General features: G+C 35.1%; 1 protein-coding gene across 6 annotated transcripts in view; it reads left to right on the forward strand.

Moving 5' to 3' along the window:
* Positions 1–27,933, forward strand: part of LOC135714648 (diuretic hormone receptor-like) — a 185,262-nt gene that overhangs the window by 38,023 nt on the left and 119,306 nt on the right. The window lies entirely within an intron of this gene.

Consider the following 27,933-nt stretch of genomic DNA (forward strand, 5'->3'; position numbering starts at 1 on the left):
ATGAAGAACAATGAGGAGGACCACACAATGGTTACTGCCGAGAAAACAGACGATCGCGTAGCACACATCGAGAGTGGCCTGCTTTTGTCGACAGCCGAGCGAACACTGAAATTCTGCCGAATGTAAACAAGAAAAAAAAAGTGAAGGCATGACACGCTAAAACTAGTTTACTTAAATCATATATTGTTGAAATAAACATGCTTTTGAATTTAATAAAAAAAATACATATTTTAGATGCAAACATGTTATCAATTTACTTTGAATGATTAATATGTTTATAGAATGAACATTTATATTTTTGATTTAAATGAACAAAATTCGTTTCCGTGTAGTAAGGACTACTTCGGCTATTAGTTTAAAAAAATCCATCCGATCAAATTTCCGTGATTCTTTACTTCTCATTCTTTTTAAAAAAGTTACAGTTTAGAAAACAATTCTAGCCATATTTTCTGCTGTTTTTTACCCACATTTAACTCAATTTTTGAAATGCTGCGTAATGGATATTTGAACTTTTTGGGCACACCGTGTCAATCGGAAAAAGTTAACTTTTGGCTGCTTTTGGCAATGCTAACAAGTTATTTATTTATTTATTTATTTATTTATTTATTTATTTATTTCGTCAACCAACGTAGACTAGTACAACTAATACAGTTTTGTTTTCTTAAATATATATTTATATAAAAAAAAAGTAGTGTCAGCTTTCTTGTCTTTTCTTTTATGAGTTGTTATTTCTTATGGAATAAAAATATTGCTTTAGTTTATGCCGAGACATTGTAAAGTCAATGGTTTCGCAGTGTTTATTGTAAGAGGCCATCATGCGGTTTAATGGCCCATGTTTTGCATAATTTGTGCGATGATGTTTTATGGTAAATAAATTTCGATTTCGGAGTTGCCGAGTGGGTGCATGGAAATTTAATTTTGATAAAAGTTCTGTTGAGTCAATTCGCTGCGAAACGATATCATTTACAAATGAAACCATTGCATATTCACGACGCTCTTTTAATGTTTGTATGTTTATAAGCATGCAGCGTGCTTCATATGATGGAAGAGGAAATGAAGTCCAACCTAATTTACGAAGAGCGTATAATAGAAATTGTTTTTGTACTGATTCTAATCTTTCTTCGTGCGTGATTGAAAATGGAGACCATACAATGCTGCAATATTCCAGTATTGACCTCACATAGGCAATATATAGTGTTTTAATTGTGTAAGGGTCCTGAAAGTTATAGCAAAAGCGCTTGATAAAGCCTAGCATGTTATTTGCCCTGTGAATAATTGTATTGTAATGGTCTATGAAAGTTAGCTTAGAGTCTAAGATAATTCCTAAATCCCTAACTCTTTCACATTTGTCTACAGTTTGATTTCCTAATGCAATTGAAATATTTGAAGTTGTTCTTTTTCTACTAAATGATATTAAGTTACATTTTTTTACATTCAATTCTAGTAGACTTTTATTGCACCATATGTAGAATATTTGTATTTCATTCCGGAATATATTGATGTCTTCTTCATTTCTTATTTCCAAAAAGAGCTTCATGTCGTCGGCATAAATAAGCAATTTAAGTTTTTTGAGAATGTAAGATATGTCGTTTACGTATAGAATAAAAAGGAGAGGTCCCAAATGAGAGCCTTGGGGGACGCCTGAAGTGACTTGAACTGGGCTCGATTTCTTTCCGTTGAATTTAATTATTTGTTGGCGGTTAGTTAAATATGATTCAAGCCATTTCAGGAGCCCTGACTTAATTCCAATTTTTTGCAGTTTAAAGAGTAACATTGGTATGTCAATGCGGTCAAATGCCTTGCTAAAGTCTGTATAGAGAGCTTCTACGTGGTTTCCATTATCCATTGCATTCAATGAATAGTCTATAAATTCAAGTAAGTTGGTTGAGGTTGAACGACCCTTGAAAAAGCCGTGTTGCATGTCAGTAATTCTATTTTTGGTTTGGAGAAATAATTTTTCGTTGATAATTGACTCGAAAAGCTTAGGAATGCAAGAGATAATGGCTATACCACGATAATTACGTACGTCAGATTTTCGACCAGATTTAAAGATAGGTACTAGAAATGAGCTTTTCCAAATTTTAGGGAAGGTTCCGGATTTGCTTTATATAATTTATTTAAACATGTAATATCTAACCATTCTAGTACGTTAAATAAATTCCAGATGATCATATTTATTTTTACGGGAGATTGGCACATCACTTTGATTTCAATTGCATTATGTTAAAAAGAGGATTTATTGGAGCATTCCAGATTTTTCCAGATTTATATTTAACCTGGTCCAGATTTTTCTGAAAATGACCTGGCAACACTGGTCTTGAGGGCTGTCTTGTATCAACGTAGAGAGAGCAAAGTCAGTGATGAAAAATATTGTATAAGGGTTAACTACCTCATTTCCGGCCTATTAAGCACAACCCGCACTTAGTCTTTTTTAATCTAGCGCAGTTTAGCACCAAACGGAATGTTATTATTACTGATGGCTTTCAAATTTATTTACCTTTCCGCACGTGCCGCAAGATTTGAAAAAAGAGAAACCAATTGTTGAGATGTTGTCAAAAGTCTAACACTGCTTCTTGACACCAAACTCGGCCTAACGCATTGAAACGCCATCGAAACGCCAATGAATTCACATCGGCCTATCGGAGGAAGATGAAAATTGAATCGGTCGGAGCGTTTCTTTTGTTTTGGAAATAATGGGTGCAAACCTTCATACCACGCGTTCTCATTGACTTCGTTCGGTAGCTTATTTACTCAAGTATCGTAACAAACGCATATTTGACTTGTTAACTATGAAATCATGGATTTATTTGAAGTATTCTGCTCGATAGGCCCAAAATGGGCGATTAGGCCGAAGTAGTTCTCTACCCTACTATCTTCGTCGCACTCCAAGCAGCGCACGACAAATTCCGTATGAAGACAGTCCTCTTTTATTTACGTCGTGAAAAAACTAGCTCAGTACGTTCTCTCTCTTAGATCTGTCGGTTATTCGGAGAGGATTAAAAACTGCACGTTTTAGTCAGCCGTTCCGTTTGTTTGACAAAAAATTATGATCGTTGGAAGCAACACAAAAAACTTAAAATGGGTATGAAAGACGGATCCGAACAAGCAACGTTGAGATTTACAGACTTGTGTCTTTACCACTAGTCTATGAACGCTTTGGAAAATTAATTGGCTAAAGGAAAACAAGAAGCGCTCATAGTGTGGTTGCTAGTCTGCTCACATGCACGTTCGACGGTATTTGCTTTTTTTTGTCCATGCATAATACAAAAAAGAGAAGTGAAGGTAAAAAATGAGATAGGATTTGTTCAAAGGGATTACTGTCGGCTCCTCTTCGTCAATGACAAAGGATGTATGGAAATGATGGTTTTTGTACCACGACAATTTAGTTTTGGTTTTCGTCTTGTTACATTGTTTTTTAATGTATTTTTGATGTTATTTTTTTCGGGGTGCTCTGAGCACAATGATATTTTTTTCGATCCCAAAGATTTTCATCTCAATGTTTAAATCGGAATTGAAAACAAAATTATAATTTCGTTGTTTAACACTTAATTAACAAATTGACAGCTCGCTCCCATACAAACACCCACCGAGGGGCGGTAAGATGATGATTTGGACCGGATGAAGTGATCACTAGGTAAATCATCGTTTAACCGAAACTGAATTTTCTGTCAAACTTATTAGTCATATGACACCGGTGTTTTTAAATTTTTCAATCAAAAACAAGTTTCTATGTATTTCCATGTTCATTTTCACAAGCTTCGATTGCTATTTTTTTTTTAAATAATGCTGCATTTGATGAAATTATACGCTAGAGGTATTTGTAAATGATTGCGTCATATAAGAACAAGTTTAAATCGATGTTGCCAAAATTATATTCGATTTTGACAACATAAAACTTTAAATTTTCTTTAAATATTCTTAAATAGCATTTCTTCATAGTTTTTGAACAGTTATTCCAGTTTTCAACTGTTTTTTTTTAACTTTGCGAGAATTTTATCCATTTAGTCAGCTTTCAAATGTTCCCGGTACAAATAAATATAAATTAGTGATAAATTCATGGTGCCAGAATTTATTTACACAATCTCCCTAAAATGAAGAGTTTTCTAACTAATGCAAATTATTGCTAAAGAAATACTAACGATGTTGGGAATATAAAGATCTATATAATAGAAATGAATATTGTAAAGTCTTTGTACTCATGTTTTTCGTATGAAATCGAAAATTTCAACAATAAGTCAATTCAGGCTGCGATGGATGGTTTAAAAAAAACTTTTGGCAAAATGGCGGCCTTTCAATTCCCTATGTTTTCTCTTCTGTCTGTTTCATTTCATCTTAGCTTTCTTCTTTGGTTATATTACACATTCTACCGGCTTGTATTCACCAGTTTTTTTAACAGGTTTGGTATTGTTACTGTAAAGTCCATTAAGTCACCCTTAAATATACTCTTAATATTTGACTAGTGCTATAAATTTTCAATAAAAATTGGTCATAAGTTTATGATTTGAGTAGTTCTAAACGATTTGATGAGCGGTTCTATAACGTCACGTACAACGTATTGTAGTGCAAAACTTGATAAATCTTCAATAATATATGGGGGTTACTTTAATTTTCATTAAGTTACCGTAAAAAAAACTTATTCAAAGATAGTTCAAAACCGTTGAAATGTCACTAAGAATGTGTCATTTAACCCTTTCCAAGGTAAAAAACGATATTATTGTTTTGCACATTCTTAACGAAATTTCCAGGGGTTGTTATTTATTGTAAGTATATAAACAGTGTGACACAGATGTATTCGAACACATAAAAATTATGTACTTCTTTAAGAAAGCACATTACTTCGGATTGAATATCCGGAAGTTATTCATTGAAAATTTATACTGGAAAAATTGCACCATTCTGCATGAAGAGACAAAGTCTGAAAATTGCACCACAAAAGGTGCATTGTGAACAAACTTCACTGACAATTTTTGGTGCATCGTTCTGGTGAATAGAGGAGCAAGCTTTATAGAAAATCTCTGGTGCAAAACTTGCATCGCATTGATAAATGAAATGAACAGAAAGTTTCTGGTGGAAATCTTGCACTGGTCTGGTAAATGGAGACACAAGCTTTATTAAAAATTAAGCTACATTGAAAATTTCTGGTGGAAAATCTGCATTCTTCTGTTGTATAGCGAAACAAACTGTAATAATAATTTCTGGAGTAAAATTTGCACCGTTTTGATGATTGGAAGGAAGAACTGAAAATTTATGGTGAAAAACCTGAAAATAGGGGCAAGCTTTAATGCAAATATTTGGTGGAAAACCTGAAGCATTATGATAATAGGAGAAGCTAGCTATATTGAAAATGTCTGGTGGTAAATGGAAAATGGAACCTTCAATGAAAATTAGTGGTGGAAAATTTACACCCTTCTGGTGACGGAGGGGCAAGCTTAATTGCAGAAAATTGGTGAAAAATAACTAAATGTTGGTGGAAGGGCAAGCTGTATTGAAAATATTGGAGGCAAATTCGAACCGTTTTTGTAAATGGAGAATTGTGCAAGCTTTATTGAAAATTTATAGTACAAATTTAGCTCCTAGCTGGTATATGGGGGAAGGAAAACCTTCAATGAAAATTAGTGGTGGAAAATTTACACCCTTCTGGTGATGGAGGGGCAAGCTTAATTGCAGAAAATTGGTGTAAATTACTAAGTGCTGGTGAATCGAAGGGCAAGTATTGAAAATATTGGAGGAAAATTTAAACCGTTTTTGTAAATGGAGAATTGTGCAAGCTTTATTGAAAATTTGTAGTACAAATTTAGCTCCGAGCTGGTGTATAGGGGAAGGGGAACCTTCAATGAAAATTAAGGGAGGAAAATTTACACCCTTTTGGTGATGGAGGGACAAGTTTTTCTGAAAATTTATGGTGGAAAATTTACAGCGTTCTGGTCAATGGAGGGGCAAGCGTTTTGTTTTAGAAAATTGTGGTGTGAAATTTGCACCGTTAAAGTGAATAGACGGGGTTTAACTGAAAATTCCTGATGTAAAATTTGATAGTACTGTTGAATAGAACTGCAAGGTGTATTGAAAATTTATACACAGTACAAAAAAATATTATAATATCAGCCTGCGGTTGAAAGTCTCTTAAATAAACAAAATAAATCAATCAATCACTTCAGTATCACATCAAAGTGGATGCACTTCAATCTGTCGATAATATGGTGTTAAATTACTTGCCAGAAAGGACAAAATTATCATTAATACAGTGCATGAACTGACATTACGCTGCTTTTACTGCAATTGTTTATTTTTGTGACCATACTAATTTCATGGGGTTTTTGACATGATTGAAGTGCATCCTCTTGGATGTTATATTAAAATTTATTTTTTGCTGTGTAGTGTTAAATTTGCAACGTTCTGATGAATGGAGGGGCAATATTAACATTTATGGCATTATTAACATATTAACAAATGGCCTATTAAGACAAGCTTTATCGAAGATTTCTGACTGGAAATTTGCCTCATGCTGATGAACGGCGAGGAATAAAAATATTATAAATTAATATTTCTCGTGGAACAATCGCACTGAAATGGTCCATGGATGTCTAGTTTTCAGAAAATTTCTGCTGTGAAAATAGCACCGCATTGGAGCATTTTGGGAGGAGGTTAGTTTCATAGCAAATAACGGGTGCAAAAATTGGTATGAAAAAGACAAATACTCAAACTGACTCTCTCATACCATCGCAAATTCTGCACAGTGTATATACACACTATAGTAAAATGAAGCAATCGTTCTGCCCTTTTTCGGTTGCTGCGCTGTATGGAAGCAGGTTTATTTTTAGCATTTCTGTTGCCCTCCCGTTCTGAATGAAACCTTCAGCGTGTAGATTGTATCGTACCTCTCGTCACTCATTTTCCATGGGCCCAAATAGACAACTAGTGAAGACAAAAAAATTAGGATTGAGATTGAGATGTACGCTGTTCGTATCCGATGTTAGAGAACTTGCATTTCCCTTAATTATTTCGATGCCACCTTTCATCCTAGGAAACAATGAATGTTTATGTAACGAAACTGTTTTTCAGGATGAGTGAAAAAAAAAATAAAATCTTTACCCTAACCCGAAACAAGAATCGAACTCGAAACTTCATGATTAAAGACTCCGCACTTTTGTGCTGTGCCATACTCAACAATTGAATTAGGGGTATCCAGTAATCAAATTATATCAATATCGAATATATTCATTGTGATGGAATTGAACATGTTCAGCCCAGAAACAGACGCCACTATTTTAGCGCGAATGTTCTGCCTAGAAACAGACGCCACTATTTTAGCGCGAATGTGCTCTTCCAAGCGTTAGAAAATAGGATTGTGATTCGAGTTTTGGGGGCATCTGTTTTATAAACAAACATTTAAATCACCGATTTCTCGCGGATTAAAGCTCAATCTTGCAATCCAACTTAACTAAAAGGATAGAGGAATGATTCCTCTATCATCTGGTTGAGTCGAATTGCAAGATTGTACTTTAATGCGCGAGTAATCGATGGTTTAATTTTTTGTTCACCAAATAGATACGCTCAAAACTCAAATCACTCCGGAGTTTCGGAGGAAATGTAACCCCCTACTTTAATTTTCATTAAGTTACCGTACAAAAACTTATACAAAGATAGATCACAACCGTTGAAACGTCACTTAGAATGTGTCATTTACCCTTTCCAGTGTAAAAATCGATATTATTTTTTTGCACATTCTTAACGAAATTTTCATTATGTACTTCTTTAAGAAAGCACATTACTTCGGATTGAATATCCGGAAGTTATTTGTCCTTGTAAATAGAACATACATCGAAAATAAATATTAGTTATTTCATTTAAACCCGTTTCAACTGAATATCGTATATAAAACACATCTTTCACAAATGGTACGAAACATTTGTTTGTCCTGTCAACTAAAAACCGGTATTTTCGGTATTATTGTAATACATTTTTTATGTTTAACTTGGATTATCTTCAGAATGTTTAGTAAAAAAAAAAGTCTTGAATATAACGATCACATCACATCACATCAGGTGAGTTGAAATAGTATTCAATTCCGATGGGATCATTTATTATAAACTAAAACTATGCATCATGCCGGAATTATACAGACAATAACTTGTACTATCAATTGAACACTGTTTGAACAATTGAATGGTTAGCAAAAATGTTTGCTACAAAGTATTTTATTCAGATAAAATAATCTTATTAAGCTAAAAAGAAGCTTATTCTGCTTCAAGTCAGCAAAATGTTTGTAGGATAGCAAACTCAGACCATTTGATCTTGGAAACCTACGTCAAAATATTTTCTAGCAAACCTGCCAACGAAATCAAAATAGGCTTTGCCCAATTTTATTCGCATCTTTTGAGTACCCGTTTTTGAGTCAAGTTAACTAAATTTTTAGTAACGTTTCTTCAGTTTTGAGCAATGTTTCTGCGCATATTTGAGTAACTACAATTTAAAAAAAATTAGTGGAATCCTGTTCACTTTTGAGAAGGTATCAATGGCCGTATAATAAGAATTTTGCATTTAAAATAAATGGAAAGAAATCGTTTTTCTTTTAAAAGACACCTCCTGATCCCGGAATTATTTAGCTCTAATCCCATATGCAACGTAGAGTTAATCAGAGCGGTTACACAAGTGAGGTATCAATTAATCGCGCTAACAGGAAGAATGACTTCATGAGCAACAATTTACATTTTTTTTATAAATGTTGCCCAGTATCGGTTTTACCGGTATTACATTTCTGAGTACAGAAAAACCGGTTTTGGGAAAACAAGCCCGGTATTACTAACCCTATTCATGAGATGTTTCTGATTATAGCTGATTTTTCAACTCAAACATTTTCAAGTCAACTTAAGTGCTTTTGTAAACAAAGAATTCAGAAGTTAATTGCCCTCGCAAACTAACATTACTAAAAGTTAGTAAGAACTTTACGCTATCTGAAGGTTTTGTTAGTTTTCGTGATCGAATTATCCATTTTGACAAATTAATGCTTTAAGCCATTTTGTTACAAAAATTCTTACGGCGGTTAAAAACATTTCCTCCGAAACTCCGAAGTGATTTGAGTTTTGAGCGTATCTATTTGGTGAACAAAAAATTAAACCGTCGATAACTCGCGCATTAAAGTACAATCTTGCAATGCAATTGACCACTTTGTCAAGCAGTTTTGGCGTGACTTTCTACCAGCGATTTCACAAAACTGGACCAACTAATTTCTATTTTTTTGTGAAACGCACAAATGTTGGCTACTTTTTTCGAGGTTCTAGAAGAAAAAATCTCAAAATAATGTTTCATTTCAAAGTTCGAGTGGTAGTAAACGTCGTATTATCTGCTCGAATGAAGTGGTTAATTCGACTCAACCAGATGATAGAGGAATCATTCCTCTATCCTTTTAGTTAAGTTGGATTGCAAGATTGATGTTTGTTTACAAAACAGATGCCCCCAAAACTCGAATCACAATCCTATTTTCTAACGCTTGGAAGAGCACATTCGCGCTAAAATAATAGCGTCTGTTTCTGGGCAGAACATTCGCGCTAAAATAGTGGCGTCTGTTTCTGGGCTGAACATGTTCAATTCCATCACAATGAATATATTCGATATTGATATAAATTGATTACTGGATACCCCTAATTCAATTGTTGAGTATGGCACAGCACAAAAGTGCGGAGTCTTTAATCATAAAGTTTCGAGTTCGATTCTTGTTTCGGGTTAGGGAAAAGATTTTATTTTTTTTCACTCATCCTGAAAAACAGTTTCGTTACATAAACATTCATTGTTTCCTAGGATGAAAGGTGGCATCGAAATAATTAAGGGAAATGCAAGTTCTCTAACATCGGATACGAACAGCGTACATCTCAATCTCAATCCTAATTTTTTTGTCTTCACTAGTTGTCTATTTGGGCCCATGGAAAATGAGTGACGAGAGGTACGATACAATCTACACGCTGAAGGTTTCATTCAGAACGGGAGGGCAACAGAAATGCTAAAAATAAACCTGCTTCCATACAGCGCAGCAACCGAAAAAGGGCAGAACGATTGCTTCATTTTACTATAGTGTGTATATACACTGTGCAGAATTTGCGATGGTATGAGAGAGTCAGTTTGAGTATTTGTCTTTTTCATACCAATTTTTGCACCCGTTATTTGCTATGAAACTAACCTCCTCCCAAAATGCTCCAATGCGGTGCTATTTTCACAGCAGAAATTTTCTGAAAACTAGACATCCATGGACCATTTCAGTGCGATTGTTCCACGAGAAATATTAATTTATAATATTTTTATTCCTCGCCGTTCATCAGCATGAGGCAAATTTCCAGTCAGAAATCTTCGATAAAGCTTGTCTTAATAGGCCATTTGTTAATATGTTAATAATGCCATAAATGTTAATTTTGCCCCTCCATTCATCAGAACGTTGCAAATTTAACACTACACAGCAAAAAATAAATTTTAATATAACATCCAAGAGGATGCACTTCAATCATGTCAAAAACCCCATGAAATTAGTATGGTCACAAAAATAAACAATTGCAGTAAAAGCAGCGTAATGTCAGTTCATGCACTGTATTAATGATAATTTTGTCCTTTCTGGCAAGTAATTTAACACCATATTATCCGAGGGGGGCGACTCTATCTTCGATGCAAAAACGATTTTGTTTTGCTGTGCTTAGCTGCACGTACGATGAGTAGATTTTAAGAAGATTGATGAAGATTTTGAAGATTTCCTGCAAAAAGATGGAAGTTGATGCGAGTAGATGGATTTAGATGCTTAAAATGTCAAGAAGATTTTTCGTAGATTTATTCGCTGGCGTGAGATTTTTCGAGCATCTATGATTGAGATTTAGATGTGTCGCCCCCCTCGATATTATCGACAGATTGAAGTGCATCCACTTTGATGTGATACTGAAGTGATTTATTTTGTTTGTTTATTTAAGAGACTTTCAACCGCAGGCTGATATTATAATTTTTTTTTGCTGTGTATAAATTTTCAATACACCTTGCAGTTCTATTCAGCAGTACTATTAAATTTAACATCAGGAATTTTCAGTTAAACCCCGTCCATTCACTATAACGGTGCAAATTTCACACCACAATTTTCCAAAACAAAAAGCTTGCCCCTCCATTGACCAGAACGCTGTAAATTTTCTACCATAAATTTTCAGAAAAACTTGTCCCTCCATCACCAGAAGGGTGTAAATTTTCCACCACTAATTTTCATTGAAGGCTTCCCTCCTCCTATACACCAGCTCGGAGCTAAATTTGTACTACAAATTTTCAATAAAGCTTGCACAATTCTCCATTTACAAAAACGGTGCAAATTTTCCTCCAATATTTTCAATACTTGCCCTTCGATTCACCAGCACTTAGTAATTTACACCAATTTTCTGCAATTAAGCTTGCCCCTCCATCACCAGAAGGGTGTAAATTTTCCACCACTAATTTTCATTGAAGGTTTCCCTCCTCCTATACACCAGCTCGGAGCTAAATTTGTACTATAAATTTTCAATAATTTTATTTAAAATAAAATTCAATTAAAGACCCCTAGCGCCCTCTGTTACAGCAGAGATATTTGAAATCACACATCCAATTTCCCCATTTTTCAAACGCCCTCGACGAGCATGCTCATCATCAAAATAAACACACAAAATTAAATTCAATTAAAGACCCCTACCGCCCCTGATACAAACCAACAATTCCAATTTCAGGAAACAAAAATTAAAAAATTAAATCAAACTCAACTAAAGACCCCTAGCGCCCCTTTTGCTTCAAGGAAATTAGAAGCAAAAATTCAAATTTTCTCAAACATGAAAATTAAAGACCCCTAGCGCCCTCTGTTACAGCAGAGATATTTGAAATCACACATCCAATTTCCCCATTTTTCAAACGCCCTCGACGAGCATGCTTATCATCAAAATAAACACACAAAATTAAATTCAATTAAAGACCCCTACCGCCCCTGATACAAACCAACAATTCCAATTTCAGGAAACAAAAATTAAAAAATTAAATCAAACTCAACTAAAGACCCCTAGCGCCCCTTTTGCTTCAAGGAAATTAGAAGCAAAAATTCAAATTTTCTCAAGCATCACAAACGTCTTCAATTTGCATTAGTATCATTAAAAAGAAATAAAAATAAATACTCTTAGCGTCCCATAATGCAAACCATTTATATTTAATAAAAAAAATCAAAACGCCTTCCAGAAAAAAATATGGAAGAAAATAATATTTAAAATCAAATTCAATTAAAGACCCCTAGCGCCCTCTGTTACAGCAGAGATATTTGAAATCACACATCCAATTTCCCCATTTTTCAAACGCCCTCGACGAGCATGCTCATCATCAAAATAAACACACAAAATTAAATTCAATTAAAGACCCCTACCGCCCCTGATACAAACCAACAATTCCAATTTCAGGAAACAAAAATTAAAAAATTAAATCAAACTCAACTAAAGACCCCTAGCGCCCCTTTGGTTCAAGGAAATTAGAAGCAAAAATTCAAATTTTCTCAAACATGAAAATTAAAGACCCCTAGCGCCCTCTGTTACAGCAGAGATATTTGAAATCACACATCCAATTTCCCCATTTTTCAAACGCCCTCGACGAGCATGCTCATCATCAAAATAAACACACAAAATTAAATTCAATTAAAGACCCCTACCGCCCCCTGATACAAACCAACAATTCCAATTTCAGGAAACAAAAATTAAAAAATAAAATCAAACTCAACTAAAGACCCCTAGCGCCCCTTTTGCTTCAAGGAAATTAAAAGCAAAAGTTCAAATTTTCTCAAGCATCACAAACGTCTTCAATTTGCATTAGTATCATTAAAAAGAAATAAAAATAAATACTCTTAGCGTCTCATAATGCAAACCATTTATATTTAATAAAAAAAAATCAAAACGCCTTCCGGAAAAAAATATAGAAGAAAATAATATTTAAAATCAAATTCAATTAAAGACCCCTAGCGCCCTCTGTTACAGCAGAGATAGTTGAAATCACACATCCAATTTCCCCATTTTTCAAACGCCCTTCACGAGCATGCTCATCATCAAAATAAACACAAAAATTAAATTCAATTAAATACCCCTACCGCCCCCTGATACAAACCAACAATTCCAATTTCAGGAAACAAAAATTAAAAAATTAAATCAAACTCAACTAAAGACCCCTAGCGCCCCTTTTGCTTCAAGGAAATTAAAAGCAAAAATTCAAATTTTCTCAAGCATCACAAACGTCTTCAATTTGCATTAGTATCATTAAAAAGAAATAAAAATAAATACTCTTAGCGTCCCATAATGCAAACCATTTATATTTAATAAAAAAAATCAAAACGCCTTCCAGAAAAAAAATATGGAAGAAAATAATATTTAAAATCAAATTCAATTAAAGACCCCTAGCGCCCTCTGTTACAGCAGAGATAGTTGAAATCACACATCCAATTTCCCCATTTTTCAAACGCCCTTCACGAGCATGCTCATCATCAAAATAAACACAAAAAATTAAATTCAATTAAAGACCCCTACCGCCCCCTGATACAAACCAACAATTCCAATTTCAGGAAACAAAAATTAAAAAATTAAATCAAACTCAACTAAAGACCCCTAGCGCCCCTTTTGCTTCAAGGAAATTAAAAGCAAAAATTCAAATTTTCTCAACGTCTTCAATTTGCATTAGTATCATTAAAAAGAAATAAAAATAAATACTCTTAGCGTCCCATAATGCAAACCATTTATATTTAATAAAAAAAATCAAAACGCCTTCCAGAAAAAAATATGGAAGAAAATAATATTTAAAATCAAATTCAATTAAAGACCCCTAGCGCCCTCTGTTACAGCAGAGATAGTTGAAATCACACATCCAATTTCCCCATTTTTCAAACGCCCTCCACGAGCATGCTCATCATCAAAATAAACACAAAAAATTAAATTCAATTAAAGACCCCTACCGCCCCCTGATACAAACCAACAGTTCCAATTTCAGGAAACAAAAATTAAAAAATTAAATCAAACTCAACTAAAGACCCCTAGCGCCCCTTTTGCTTCAAGGAAATTAGAAGCAAAAATTCAAATTTTCTCAAACATGAAAATTAAAGACCCCTAGCGCCCTCTGTTACAGCAGAGATATTTGAAATCACACATCCAATTTCCCCATTTTTCAAACGCCCTCGACGAGCATGCTCATCATCAAAATAAACACACAAAATTAAATTCAATTAAAGACCCCTACCGCCCCTGATACAAACCAACAATTCCAATTTCAGGAAACAAAAATTAAAAAATTAAATCAAACTCAACTAAAGACCCCTAGCGCCCCTTTTGCTTCAAGGAAATTAAAAGCAAAAATTAAAATTTTCTCAAACATCACAAACGTCTTCAATTTACATTAGTATCATTAAAAAGAAATAAAAATAAATACTCTTAGCGTCCCATAATGCAAACCATTTACATTTAATGAAAAAATCAAAACGCCTTCCAGAAAAAAAATATAGAAGAAAATAATAATTAAAATCAAATTCAATTAAAGACCCCTAGCGCCCTCTGTAACAGCAGAGATATTTGAAATCACACATCCAATTTCCCCATTTTTCAAACGCCCTCCACGAGCATGCTCATCATCAAAATAAACACAAAAAATTAAATTCAATTAAAGACCCCTACCGCCCCTGATACAAACCAACAATTCCAATTTCAGGAAACAAAAATTAAAAAATTAAATCAAACTCAACTAAAGACCCCTAGCGCCCCTTTTGCTTCAAGGAAATTAAAAGCAAAAATTAAAATTTTCTCAAACATCACAAACGTCTTCAATTTACATTAGTATCATTAAAAAGAAATAAAAATAAATACTCTTAGCGTCCCATAATGCAAACCATTTACATTTAATGAAAAAATCAAAACGCCTTCCAGAAAAAAAATATAGAAGAAAATAATATTTAAAATCAAATTCAATTAAAGACCCCTAGCGCCCTCTGTTACAGCAGAGAAAGTTGAAATCACACATCCAATTTCCCCATTTTTCAAACGCCCTCCACGAGCATGCTCATCATCAAAATAAACACAAAAAATTAAATTCAATTAAAGACCCCTACCGCCCCCTGATACAAACCAACAGTTCCAATTTCAGGAAACAAAAATTAAAAAATTAAATCAAACTCAACTAAAAACCCCTAGCGCCCCTTTTGCTTCAAGGAAATTAGAAGCAAAAATTCAAATTTTCTCAAACATGAAAATTAAAGACCCCTAGCGCCCTCTGTTACAGCAGAGATATTTGAAATCACACATCCAATTTCCCCATTTTTCAAACGCCCTCGACGAGCATGCTCATCATCAAAATAAACACACAAAATTAAATTCAATTAAAGACCCCTACCGCCCCTGATACAAACCAACAATTCCAATTTCAGGAAACAAAAATTAAAAAATTAAATCAAACTCAACTAAAGACCCCTAGCGCCCCTTTTGCTTCAAGGAAATTAAAAGCAAAAATTCAAATTTTCTCAAACATGAAAATTAAAGACCCCTAGCGCTCTCTGTTACAGCAGAGATATTTGAAATCACACATCCAATTTCCCCATTTTTCAAACGCCCTCGACGAGCATGCTCATCATCAAAATAAACACACAAAATTAAATTCAATTAAAGACCCCTACCGCCCCTGATACAAACCAACAATTCCAATTTCAGGAAACAAAAATTAAAAAATTAAATCAAACTCAACTAAAGACCCCTAGCGCCCCTTTTGCTTCAAGGAAATTAGAAGCAAAAATTCAAATTTTCTCAAGCATCACAAACGTCTTCAATTTGCATTAGTATCATTAAAAAGAAATAAAAATAAATACTCTTAGCGTCCCATAATGCAAACCATTTATATTTAATAAAAAAAATCAAAACGCCTTCCAGAAAAAAATATGGAAGAAAATAATATTTAAAATCAAATTCAATTAAAGACCCCTAGCGCCCTCTGTTACAGCAGAGATATTTGAAATCACACATCCAATTTCCCCATTTTTCAAACGCCCTCGACGAGCATGCTCATCATCAAAATAAACACACAAAATTAAATTCAATTAAAGACCCCTACCGCCCCTGATACAAACCAACAATTCCAATTTCAGGAAACAAAAATTAAAAAATTAAATCAAACTCAACTAAAGACCCCTAGCGCCCCTTTGGTTCAAGGAAATTAGAAGCAAAAATTCAAATTTTCTCAAACATGAAAATTAAAGACCCCTAGCGCCCTCTGTTACAGCAGAGATATTTGAAATCACACATCCAATTTCCCCATTTTTCAAACGCCCTCGACGAGCATGCTCATCATCAAAATAAACACACAAAATTAAATTCAATTAAAGACCCCTACCGCCCCCTGATACAAACCAACAATTCCAATTTCAGGAAACAAAAATTAAAAAATAAAATCAAACTCAACTAAAGACCCCTAGCGCCCCTTTTGCTTCAAGGAAATTAAAAGCAAAAGTTCAAATTTTCTCAAGCATCACAAACGTCTTCAATTTGCATTAGTATCATTAAAAAGAAATAAAAATAAATACTCTTAGCGTCTCATAATGCAAACCATTTATATTTAATAAAAAAAAATCAAAACGCCTTCCGGAAAAAAATATAGAAGAAAATAATATTTAAAATCAAATTCAATTAAAGACCCCTAGCGCCCTCTGTTACAGCAGAGATAGTTGAAATCACACATCCAATTTCCCCATTTTTCAAACGCCCTTCACGAGCATGCTCATCATCAAAATAAACACAAAAATTAAATTCAATTAAATACCCCTACCGCCCCCTGATACAAACCAACAATTCCAATTTCAGGAAACAAAAATTAAAAAATTAAATCAAACTCAACTAAAGACCCCTAGCGCCCCTTTTGCTTCAAGGAAATTAAAAGCAAAAATTCAAATTTTCTCAAGCATCACAAACGTCTTCAATTTGCATTAGTATCATTAAAAAGAAATAAAAATAAATACTCTTAGCGTCCCATAATGCAAACCATTTATATTTAATAAAAAAAATCAAAACGCCTTCCAGAAAAAAAATATGGAAGAAAATAATATTTAAAATCAAATTCAATTAAAGACCCCTAGCGCCCTCTGTTACAGCAGAGATAGTTGAAATCACACATCCAATTTCCCCATTTTTCAAACGCCCTTCACGAGCATGCTCATCATCAAAATAAACACAAAAAATTAAATTCAATTAAAGACCCCTACCGCCCCCTGATACAAACCAACAATTCCAATTTCAGGAAACAAAAATTAAAAAATTAAATCAAACTCAACTAAAGACCCCTAGCGCCCCTTTTGCTTCAAGGAAATTAAAAGCAAAAATTCAAATTTTCTCAACGTCTTCAATTTGCATTAGTATCATTAAAAAGAAATAAAAATAAATACTCTTAGCGTCCCATAATGCAAACCATTTATATTTAATAAAAAAAATCAAAACGCCTTCCAGAAAAAAATATGGAAGAAAATAATATTTAAAATCAAATTCAATTAAAGACCCCTAGCGCCCTCTGTTACAGCAGAGATAGTTGAAATCACACATCCAATTTCCCCATTTTTCAAACGCCCTCCACGAGCATGCTCATCATCAAAATAAACACAAAAAATTAAATTCAATTAAAGACCCCTACCGCCCCCTGATACAAACCAACAGTTCCAATTTCAGGAAACAAAAATTAAAAAATTAAATCAAACTCAACTAAAGACCCCTAGCGCCCCTTTTGCTTCAAGGAAATTAGAAGCAAAAATTCAAATTTTCTCAAACATGAAAATTAAAGACCCCTAGCGCCCTCTGTTACAGCAGAGATATTTGAAATCACACATCCAATTTCCCCATTTTTCAAACGCCCTCGACGAGCATGCTCATCATCAAAATAAACACACAAAATTAAATTCAATTAAAGACCCCTACCGCCCCTGATACAAACCAACAATTCCAATTTCAGGAAACAAAAATTAAAAAATTAAATCAAACTCAACTAAAGACCCCTAGCGCCCCTTTTGCTTCAAGGAAATTAAAAGCAAAAATTAAAATTTTCTCAAACATCACAAACGTCTTCAATTTACATTAGTATCATTAAAAAGAAATAAAAATAAATACTCTTAGCGTCCCATAATGCAAACCATTTACATTTAATGAAAAAATCAAAACGCCTTCCAGAAAAAAAATATAGAAGAAAATAATAATTAAAATCAAATTCAATTAAAGACCCCTAGCGCCCTCTGTAACAGCAGAGATATTTGAAATCACACATCCAATTTCCCCATTTTTCAAACGCCCTCCACGAGCATGCTCATCATCAAAATAAACACAAAAAATTAAATTCAATTAAAGACCCCTACCGCCCCTGATACAAACCAACAATTCCAATTTCAGGAAACAAAAATTAAAAAATTAAATCAAACTCAACTAAAGACCCCTAGCGCCCCTTTTGCTTCAAGGAAATTAAAAGCAAAAATTAAAATTTTCTCAAACATCACAAACGTCTTCAATTTACATTAGTATCATTAAAAAGAAATAAAAATAAATACTCTTAGCGTCCCATAATGCAAACCATTTACATTTAATGAAAAAATCAAAACGCCTTCCAGAAAAAAAATATAGAAGAAAATAATATTTAAAATCAAATTCAATTAAAGACCCCTAGCGCCCTCTGTTACAGCAGAGAAAGTTGAAATCACACATCCAATTTCCCCATTTTTCAAACGCCCTCCACGAGCATGCTCATCATCAAAATAAACACAAAAAATTAAATTCAATTAAAGACCCCTACCGCCCCCTGATACAAACCAACAGTTCCAATTTCAGGAAACAAAAATTAAAAAATTAAATCAAACTCAACTAAAAACCCCTAGCGCCCCTTTTGCTTCAAGGAAATTAGAAGCAAAAATTCAAATTTTCTCAAACATGAAAATTAAAGACCCCTAGCGCCCTCTGTTACAGCAGAGATATTTGAAATCACACATCCAATTTCCCCATTTTTCAAACGCCCTCGACGAGCATGCTCATCATCAAAATAAACACACAAAATTAAATTCAATTAAAGACCCCTACCGCCCCTGATACAAACCAACAATTCCAATTTCAGGAAACAAAAATTAAAAAATTAAATCAAACTCAACTAAAGACCCCTAGCGCCCCTTTTGCTTCAAGGAAATTAAAAGCAAAAATTCAAATTTTCTCAAACATGAAAATTAAAGACCCCTAGCGCTCTCTGTTACAGCAGAGATATTTGAAATCACACATCCAATTTCCCCATTTTTCAAACGCCCTCGACGAGCATGCTCATCATCAAAATAAACACACAAAATTAAATTCAATTAAAGACCCCTACCGCCCCTGATACAAACCAACAATTCCAATTTCAGGAAACAAAAATTAAAAAATTAAATCAAACTCAACTAAAGACCCCTAGCGCCCCTTTTGCTTCAAGGAAATTAAAAGCAAAAATTCAAATTTTCTCAAACATGAAAATTAAAGACCCCTAGCGCTCTCTGTTACAGCAGAGATATTTGAAATCACACATCCAATTTCCCCATTTTTCAAACGCCCTCGACGAGCATGCTCATCATCAAAATAAACACACAAAATTAAATTCAATTAAAGACCCCTACCGCCCCTGATACAAACCAACAATTCCAATTTCAGGAAACAAAAATTAAAAAATTAAATCAAACTCAACTAAAGACCCCTAGCGCCCCTTTTGCTTCAAGGAAATTAAAAGCAAAAATTAAAATTTTCTCAAACATCACAAACGTCTTCAATTTACATTAGTATCATTAAAAAGAAATAAAAATAAATACTCTTAGCGTCCCATAATGCAAACCATTTACATTTAATGAAAAAATCAAAACGCCTTCCAGAAAAAAAATATAGAAGAAAATAATATTTAAAATCAAATTCAATTAAAGACCCCTAGCGCCCTCTGTTACAGCAGAGAAAGTTGAAATCACACATCCAATTTCCCCATTTTTCAAACGCCCTCCACGAGCATGCTCATCATCAAAATAAACACAAAAAATTAAATTCAATTAAAGACCCCTACCGCCCCCTGATACAAACCAACAGTTCCAATTTCAGGAAACAAAAATTAAAAAATAAAATCAAACTCAACTAAAGACCCCTAGCGCCCCTTTTGCTTCAAGGAAATTAGAAGCAAAAATTCAAATTTTCTCAAACATGAAAATTAAAGACCCCTAGCGCCCTCTGTTACAGCAGAGATATTTGAAATCACACATCCAATTTCCCCATTTTTCAAACGCCCTCGACGAGCATGCTCATCATCAAAATAAACACACAAAATTAAATTCAATTAAAGACCCCTACCGCCCCTGATACAAACCAACAATTCCAATTTCAGGAAACAAAAATTAAAAAATTAAATCAAACTCAACTAAAGACCCCTAGCGCCCCTTTTGCTTCAAGGAAATTAAAAGCAAAAATTAAAATTTTCTCAAACATCACAAACGTCTTCAATTTACATTAGTATCATTAAAAAGAAATAAAAATAAATACTCTTAGCGTCCCATAATGCAAACCATTTACATTTAATGAAAAAATCAAAACGCCTTCCAGAAAAAAAATATAGAAGAAAATAATAATTAAAATCAAATTCAATTAAAGACCCCTAGCGCCCTCTGTAACAGCAGAGATATTTGAAATCACACATCCAATTTCCCCATTTTTCAAACGCCCTCCACGAGCATGCTCATCATCAAAATAAACACAAAAAAATAAATTCAATTAAAGACCCCTACCGCCCCTGATACAAACCAACAATTCCAATTTCAGGAAACAAAAATTAAAAAATTAAATCAAACTCAACTAAAGACCCCTAGCGCAAACAAACTATTCTTATTTTATTAAACATTCTAACAGCATCCAGAAGCATGAATGTCATCAAAGTAAAAAAATATATAAAATTTAATCAAATACCCCTGGGGCCCTCCTGTTGAATCACACTTTCAAATTCCTTATTTTCCAAACGCCTTGCTGTTTTATGACATGAGTATCATCGAAGTAAAAACAAATTAAATTTAAATTAGATACTCCTTGCGCCCCCTGTTGCTTTTTGTAATTTAAAAATAAAATCATCTTTTTTAATTCCTCCGCCGAATTTGCTTTTGCTTAACAATTAGAAAATAAATCAAGTTTTTAAAGATCGTTTTGTGTGGAGGCATTTAAACTAATCTTACAATTTTGTTAAACACTTCATGATTGCCTACGGCGGCTGTCTCAGAGAACTTAGATTTTTTTTGTTCACCTTGCTGATACATCACAAGAAAGGTGTGTGTTATGTTTATGGACTTTTGATTTTTTTATAATGTGTATGAAAACAATAGGAGGGCGTTAACAGTAAAGGTCTAGCATGAGGAACATCAGGAGGGCGCATAAGGTATGAAACACAAATCATTTGGGGGGGCCATGGCCCCCCCTGGCCCCCCCTTGCGCACGCCACTGACTATACTGTTTCGCTAAGGCAATCATCCAGATCTGATGGAATATTTGGGGTTAATACCACAGACAAACAGACGTACCTCTTCATTGTGTATCTTCGTTCATGCATTTAACGGTTGATTTGAATATTATCAGTTCCGCGAACTACTCGCCGCAGCGCTGGCATCAGATCACTTTGACGTTTCTATACATTCTATAGAACTTTTATGCAATATTGTTTACGAGTTAGCGAGCAAGCTTGTTTTCCACGAGAAGCCAGAGAGATGTCGTTACTGAGGTTATATGTTTTGATGTTGACATACTATGTTTTCAAGAACAAGTTTTTCAAAGAGTTACGTCTGTTTGTCTGTGTTAATACGTATCGACATCCCCCAATAAGTACTGGGACTTGTATGGACAACCTTATAAAGTCCTGTGGATTTCCCATCGATGTCCATACCAATTGAAACCAATGACTGGCAGATACAATGATTGTATCCTACTTGTCGTTTGTCCTAACGTGCCGAATAGTGTGCCATGCTGTTTTTCGTTACAGTGTGCAGAGTTGATTACCCCTTGGGAAATATGCATATTTTAGATCCAGTGTGAATACTTCGTTGGGTTTGATTAGTTGAATTTCAAATTGAAACCGGAAAACGTCGGAATTAGGTAGCAAAGTCAGTCCTAACCAGGATCGGAAATTGTCAACCTCATGATGATAAACAAAGACAGCGAAAAAAGTCAACGCTCATGTAACAGCACGATGCCACTATCTTCTGGTGGGGGGGGGGGGGGGGGACGTGCTGTCAATTCAGCCTACTGATCATTCTTGTATGAAACTGGTTCCAAACGTTAGCAAACGCTGTAGGTTTCTTATGGCTTGTTAACGTTTGGAACCAGTTATGCAAGGTAGGCGACGATTGTTCGTATTTGACAGCCACCTCCCCCCCTTGACTATCTGAAAAAAACATTTGACAGTTGTTGTTATTCACATCGTCGATTTTTTATCACACGGGTTATCGTTATTTGTTTTTTTCCGTTCGGTATACCTGTAATATTGTTCTCGTTGTTAGTGGAAAGTGCAGTTCGTTGCGATAATCGTCTAATAAGAGCATATTTTGTGTTGTGAAAACAGTGAAAAAGTTATCCAATCAGACATATTGTAGTGCACATGTATACTGTCTAGCATTGGGCGATCTTGAGAATCCAATTCTTCTTTGCGTATTAAAGCATCTCCACCGCTGTTTCTAAATCACTTTTGAAAGCTGAGTCAGCATGTCTTCCGCCTGTGACCAATGCGCTAATCCAGTTAAAGGCGATGAAGAATCCGTCTCCTGCATGGCTTTTTTGCGACAGGATGATTCACCTAAAGTGCGGGTGCAGTTTCAAACGCCTTTGGATACGGTTGTGTTTTAAGTTTGTTCTCTGTTTTGTGCGGGCGTTCGCTCTCATAGTTTTCGGCTGCAATTGCCGGATTATCGCTGGCGCTCTGCCTCGCGGACGTTTATACGTGTGTGATTGGTAGTTTTCTCGCTTTCCGGGAAGTTTAGAATAGAGAAAGAAAACGTGATTCAACATGTTTGCAAGCATCAGAAGAGATGTCGCGATCTGCGTTGTTTGATTTTCTCCCGGACCAGAAATTAGTGGCATCGCGAGTGATAAATTTGAATTTCAGTTTATTTACGCGCTGCAAGGTGCGTGAAAGAGCTCGGCACAATCGGTGTTGATGTTGGCTCGCTTGTAACCTTTTTTATTGTGTTTTCGAAAGAAATTGATCGAAATTATACCAAAAGTGCTTCTGAACGTGTTTCGCAGTTGGGTGTGATGAAATTCGTGAATTCGCGGTTTATGTTCAGTGAAAATTCCGTGTCACAAAATTGCTCATCGAGTTTCCTTTGTTTGCCGTTCGACGACGACAGCCCTAATAAAAAATAACCATAAACGAACGATAACCCAAATCATTGAACTATTCCACAAATTGTTTGGATGATACCCAGAACACGTTGTTAAGCAAATTAACCATACAATTTTTATTAGGGAGGTTTGCGAGAGAAAAATAAGCATCGGGAATTTGCTCCCGGATGTATTGATTTGGTGAGTACGTTCCAGTTGAAGATTGCTCTTATACATATCTCGATTGCATTTTCGAGGGGACGTTCGGAGAGCTTTGAGATTGAGGCGTTGTTGTATTTGCGGGCAGATGAGTTGGTCGCCGGTAAGGGCCAGTAAGTGCTGCCAGCAGATGAATCAAGAGGTATTCGAAACAAAATTGATAAGAAATGTCCATTCAAATCGATTTAATACAGTTGAACAAATTTCAAAACTATATACGTGCCAGATTTGGAAATAATATTTTTTTGAATCTGGAAGTGTGTTTATGATACCATCACAGACAAACAGACGTAACTCTTAGAAAAACTTGTTCTTGAAAACATAGTATCTCAAAACATATAACCTCAGTAACGACATCTCTCTGGCTTCTCGCGGAAAACAAGCTTGCTCGCTAACTCGTAAACAATATTGCATAAAAGTTCTATAGAATATATAGAAACGTCAAAGTGATCCGATGCCAGCGCTGCGGCGAGTAGTTCACGGAACTGATAATATTCAAATCAACCGTTAAATGCATGAACGAAGATGCACAATGAAGAGTTACGTCTGTTTGTCTGTGATACCATTATCCATTTGATAAAGGTAGAGTGAACATGCGGGGCTTATTGTAAGTAAAAGTGACCTCGGAGTGGTCGTGAAATACCAGGCATTCTGAAATGGGTCACTGGAGCTGCAATAGAGCTAACACCTTCTAACTCCCGGACTAAACCTGCTTTAATTTAAGGGTAATAAAAAGCAGTTTTCTTCCATAATAATACTGCAGGACAGTGGGGGTTAGATTGTACACACACACACACACACACACACACACACACACACACACACACACACACACACACACACACACACACACACACACACACACACACACACACACACACACACACACACACACACACACACACACACACACACACACACACCTCCTCCCCTTGACTATCTTCTACTTGAAAGACTGACCTACTGCACGGCGAATGAGAACGACCCAAATTTAAGTTTAGTTCACTCATAATCGCCAAAAGTGCAGGAACTCAGCGATGAGTAAAATTTGTCTCATGGTTTCCTGTGGAAAACCTAAAAAATCTGCCAGAAAATGAGGAAATTGACGAAAATTTTATTCAGTCTCGGAGTAGTACCAATAGACTGACTAAATCTAATCTTTACTTTTCTCAAATTTGGGAATTTTTCCTGGAAAATCCTGGAAAAACCTGGGAAAACATGAGGCAAATTTACTCATCGCTGAGTTCCTGCACTTTTGGCGATTATGAGTGAACTAAACTCAAATTTGGGTCGTTCTCATTCGCCGTGTGGGTTGTCACGGAAACATTTTCTATTCTTGTCTTTCTCTCATTTGGTCACGAAACATCTGTTGCGGTACGTTTTCCAGCACGAGTTAGCTGTTATACATACGTTCGGCGACAAGATTTACGAAAACAGTTTGTCATGTCATTCTCGCATTCTGTCGCGACAAAGCTGCCGCTTGTCGTTTTCTATAGTAAATGCGTGTCGTTTTGCATACGAGACATAATAAGATTGAAATAAATGGAATTGTGCTGTTTAGACGGGATTTCCCCTCTGTCTTGAAGTAACCGGAATCTTGGTGCTGAACTTCGTGTTTGGTAGTACCTAAGTGATTTCTAGTGGTGGTTCAGAAAAGTGTAAAATATCCTAGAATATGGGTATTTTCGGAACGGGGACGACGTTTAGATGCCGAAAATCGATGTCTGACGCCATTTTTGAATCCAAGATGGCGACCATTGGTTTCAGAAAAAAAAACTCAAATACCCTATAATTTGGATAATCGGAATTCCAAAACGCCGGATTCCAAAAATAGCGTCAGACATTGATTTTCTGTCTGTAGAAGAGTATTTGACAGTTTTATCAAAACAGAGGGCTGTCATCTTAGATTCCAAAATAGCGTCGGGCATCGGTTTTTGGCCTCTGTTTATCGTCCCCATTCCGAAAATACCCATATTGTGCTAAGAGATGACAATTGGCTTCTTCCTCTTCTATTTCTATCTCTATATTTATCCATCTCTATCACGATCTTACGCACATGAAATCGGCCAATCAGGAGCTGGTTCACGTTTGACAGAAAAGTGGTTCATTTTCGCCCCCGTATTGTCACCTCTTCTCTTAGATATTGTGGGAGTATTTGACAGTGCTTTCCAAGAGCTTTGAGTGTGTTGGTTTAATTCCTTTTTATTTCGTTATAATTGCTTATCTCTTGACAGATACGCGTATTTCGTCTACTACTTGCAGGCTTCATCAGTGCCACGTACTCAACACCTGGGACGGGACTTGACAATCGGGTAGCGATTTCGAGCCAATTTGCTGTCAAATCCGAGCCAGTTGCTGATTGGTCGATTTGACAGTAGCAATCGTGGAATAAAAAGGACAGAGGGATTACAGCAATCTGACTGGTAGTGATGCCGGAATCAGTGGTGATGTCAATGGCGTTGTTAATTGTTTATATTTGTGAAAGGAAAGTTGGAAAACAGGGTCCACGGCGTGCTTTGAGCGATGGATATTCTTGTTTGTTTATGGTTGTTTTTATTGTGTTAAGGTTCAATTTACTTTGATGCATTTTTTTAAAATTCAAAAGCAGTTTTTTTCGACGCATTATTTTAGATTGCTAAAAGCTCGCGTCATTTTGTGTAAAATATCAAAAGGAATCGAATAGTGCGAGTTTTTGCAATCTGAAATAATGCGTCGGAAAAAACTGCTTATGAAATTTTCCAAAAAGCATCAAAGTAAATTGAACCTTAAGCAAAAATGATGTACAGGGTGCTAAACTGCGGTAGAAACTCCGAATCAAATTAAAATTAATATAGAAAAATAATTCTTCAATCCTGGCAGCCTTGGTCAACTCCGTCAAACGCCATGCACAAATTTTCGACGGGCATTCGAAAACATCAAAAACATTAAGAAGTGAGAAGCTGGATTGTCAAGTCCCGTCCCGGCTGGTGGTTGGTGTGGAGTACTTTTCTTAAATCGGAGACCACCATATTGGATTTCAGGAAGGTATTGTTCTTCGATTTTCGTGCTCTTGACATCACCTCGAGTCTGAAAATACCCCAATTGAAAGGTATTTGACAGTATTTCCCAATTTTTTTTCTGAAACCTGAAGCTGCCATTTTGGATTTCAAGATGACGCCGGACATCGATTTACGGTCTCTAGACGTCAGCCCAAGTTCAAAAATATGTATGTTTGTATTTGTATTTTTATTTATTGTTTAAATCCATCTGACATCGTGGTTTTAATGAATAAAACTTAACTAAAAAAAACTTTAATACGTTGTACAGAAAAAAACAAAATCATTCTGGTCGATTCCGTAGGCGGTTTCGAAAGACGTTGGTACCGTGCGGGACCGAAATCCGTACACCTAAGCACGAGAGAATCATTAACGGTCAATACTAAATAATGCTATCACATTATGCTCTGTATCACATCTTTTTCCTTTACATTTATCTTTATTTTTCCAATATTTGCAAACACCAGGTCTTAAAATTACCTTTAATTATTAGAAAAAAGGATTTAAATTGCACATATCTTGAATCAAAATCCGTACAGCGTTTTACGATTGAATCAAAATCCGTACAGTTTTGAATCGAAATCCGTACACTGTGTTGAGGATGAATCAAAATCCGTACAGTCATGAATCAAAATCCGTACATGAATGTAAATCGATCCAAATCAATGAAAAAAAAAACGTGTTGCTATCTTGAATAAAGTATTTTTTTGTAGTTGCTTGGCTAAGAGTCCAAAACAGCTATATTCGTTTAAATACACTAGTTTACAGCATATTTGAACTTTGTACGCTGATGGTCATTTTCCATGTAAAATCGTGCACTGAATCCAAAAATGTAGTCCAAAAAAATCTCGGTAGGATAGTTTTGGAGATATAGGGGTAAGAGAGGCAAAGTGAACAGGTGGGGCATAGTGCTCCAGCTTGGACTTCCGGCCGTTCAGAACAAATTTGTTGGCTGTAGGATCAATATCTTAATGATATTGATCCTACTACCAGTTGATTTGTTTCATGCAGTTGGAGATCCAGAGCCAAAGTACGGGATACTCACTATGCCCCGCCTGTTCACTATGCCCCTCCTTCCCCTAGCTAAAAAATGATCTCTCACGTTAAAAAAAACTAAAACACAAATATCTCTGGCTGCAATGAAGTGATATTAATTATTTTAACACCAAATTAAACGTGATAAAATTTTATTTCGATCGTTATAACACTATTTTTCCGTGAGAGTAATGGTAGAACCACCATAAACATTTTAATTTACATTGCTTAAAAACTTAGCAGAAATTCAATTTTTCTTAGGAAAACTTAAAAAACAAACTATTAAC

Source organism: Ochlerotatus camptorhynchus, unplaced genomic scaffold (assembly GCF_037179485.1).
Source record: "Ochlerotatus camptorhynchus isolate MF236.1 unplaced genomic scaffold, CSIRO-AGI_Acam_v1.1 ptg000686l, whole genome shotgun sequence".
In the NCBI taxonomy this organism is placed as follows: Eukaryota; Metazoa; Arthropoda; class Insecta; order Diptera; family Culicidae; genus Ochlerotatus; species Ochlerotatus camptorhynchus.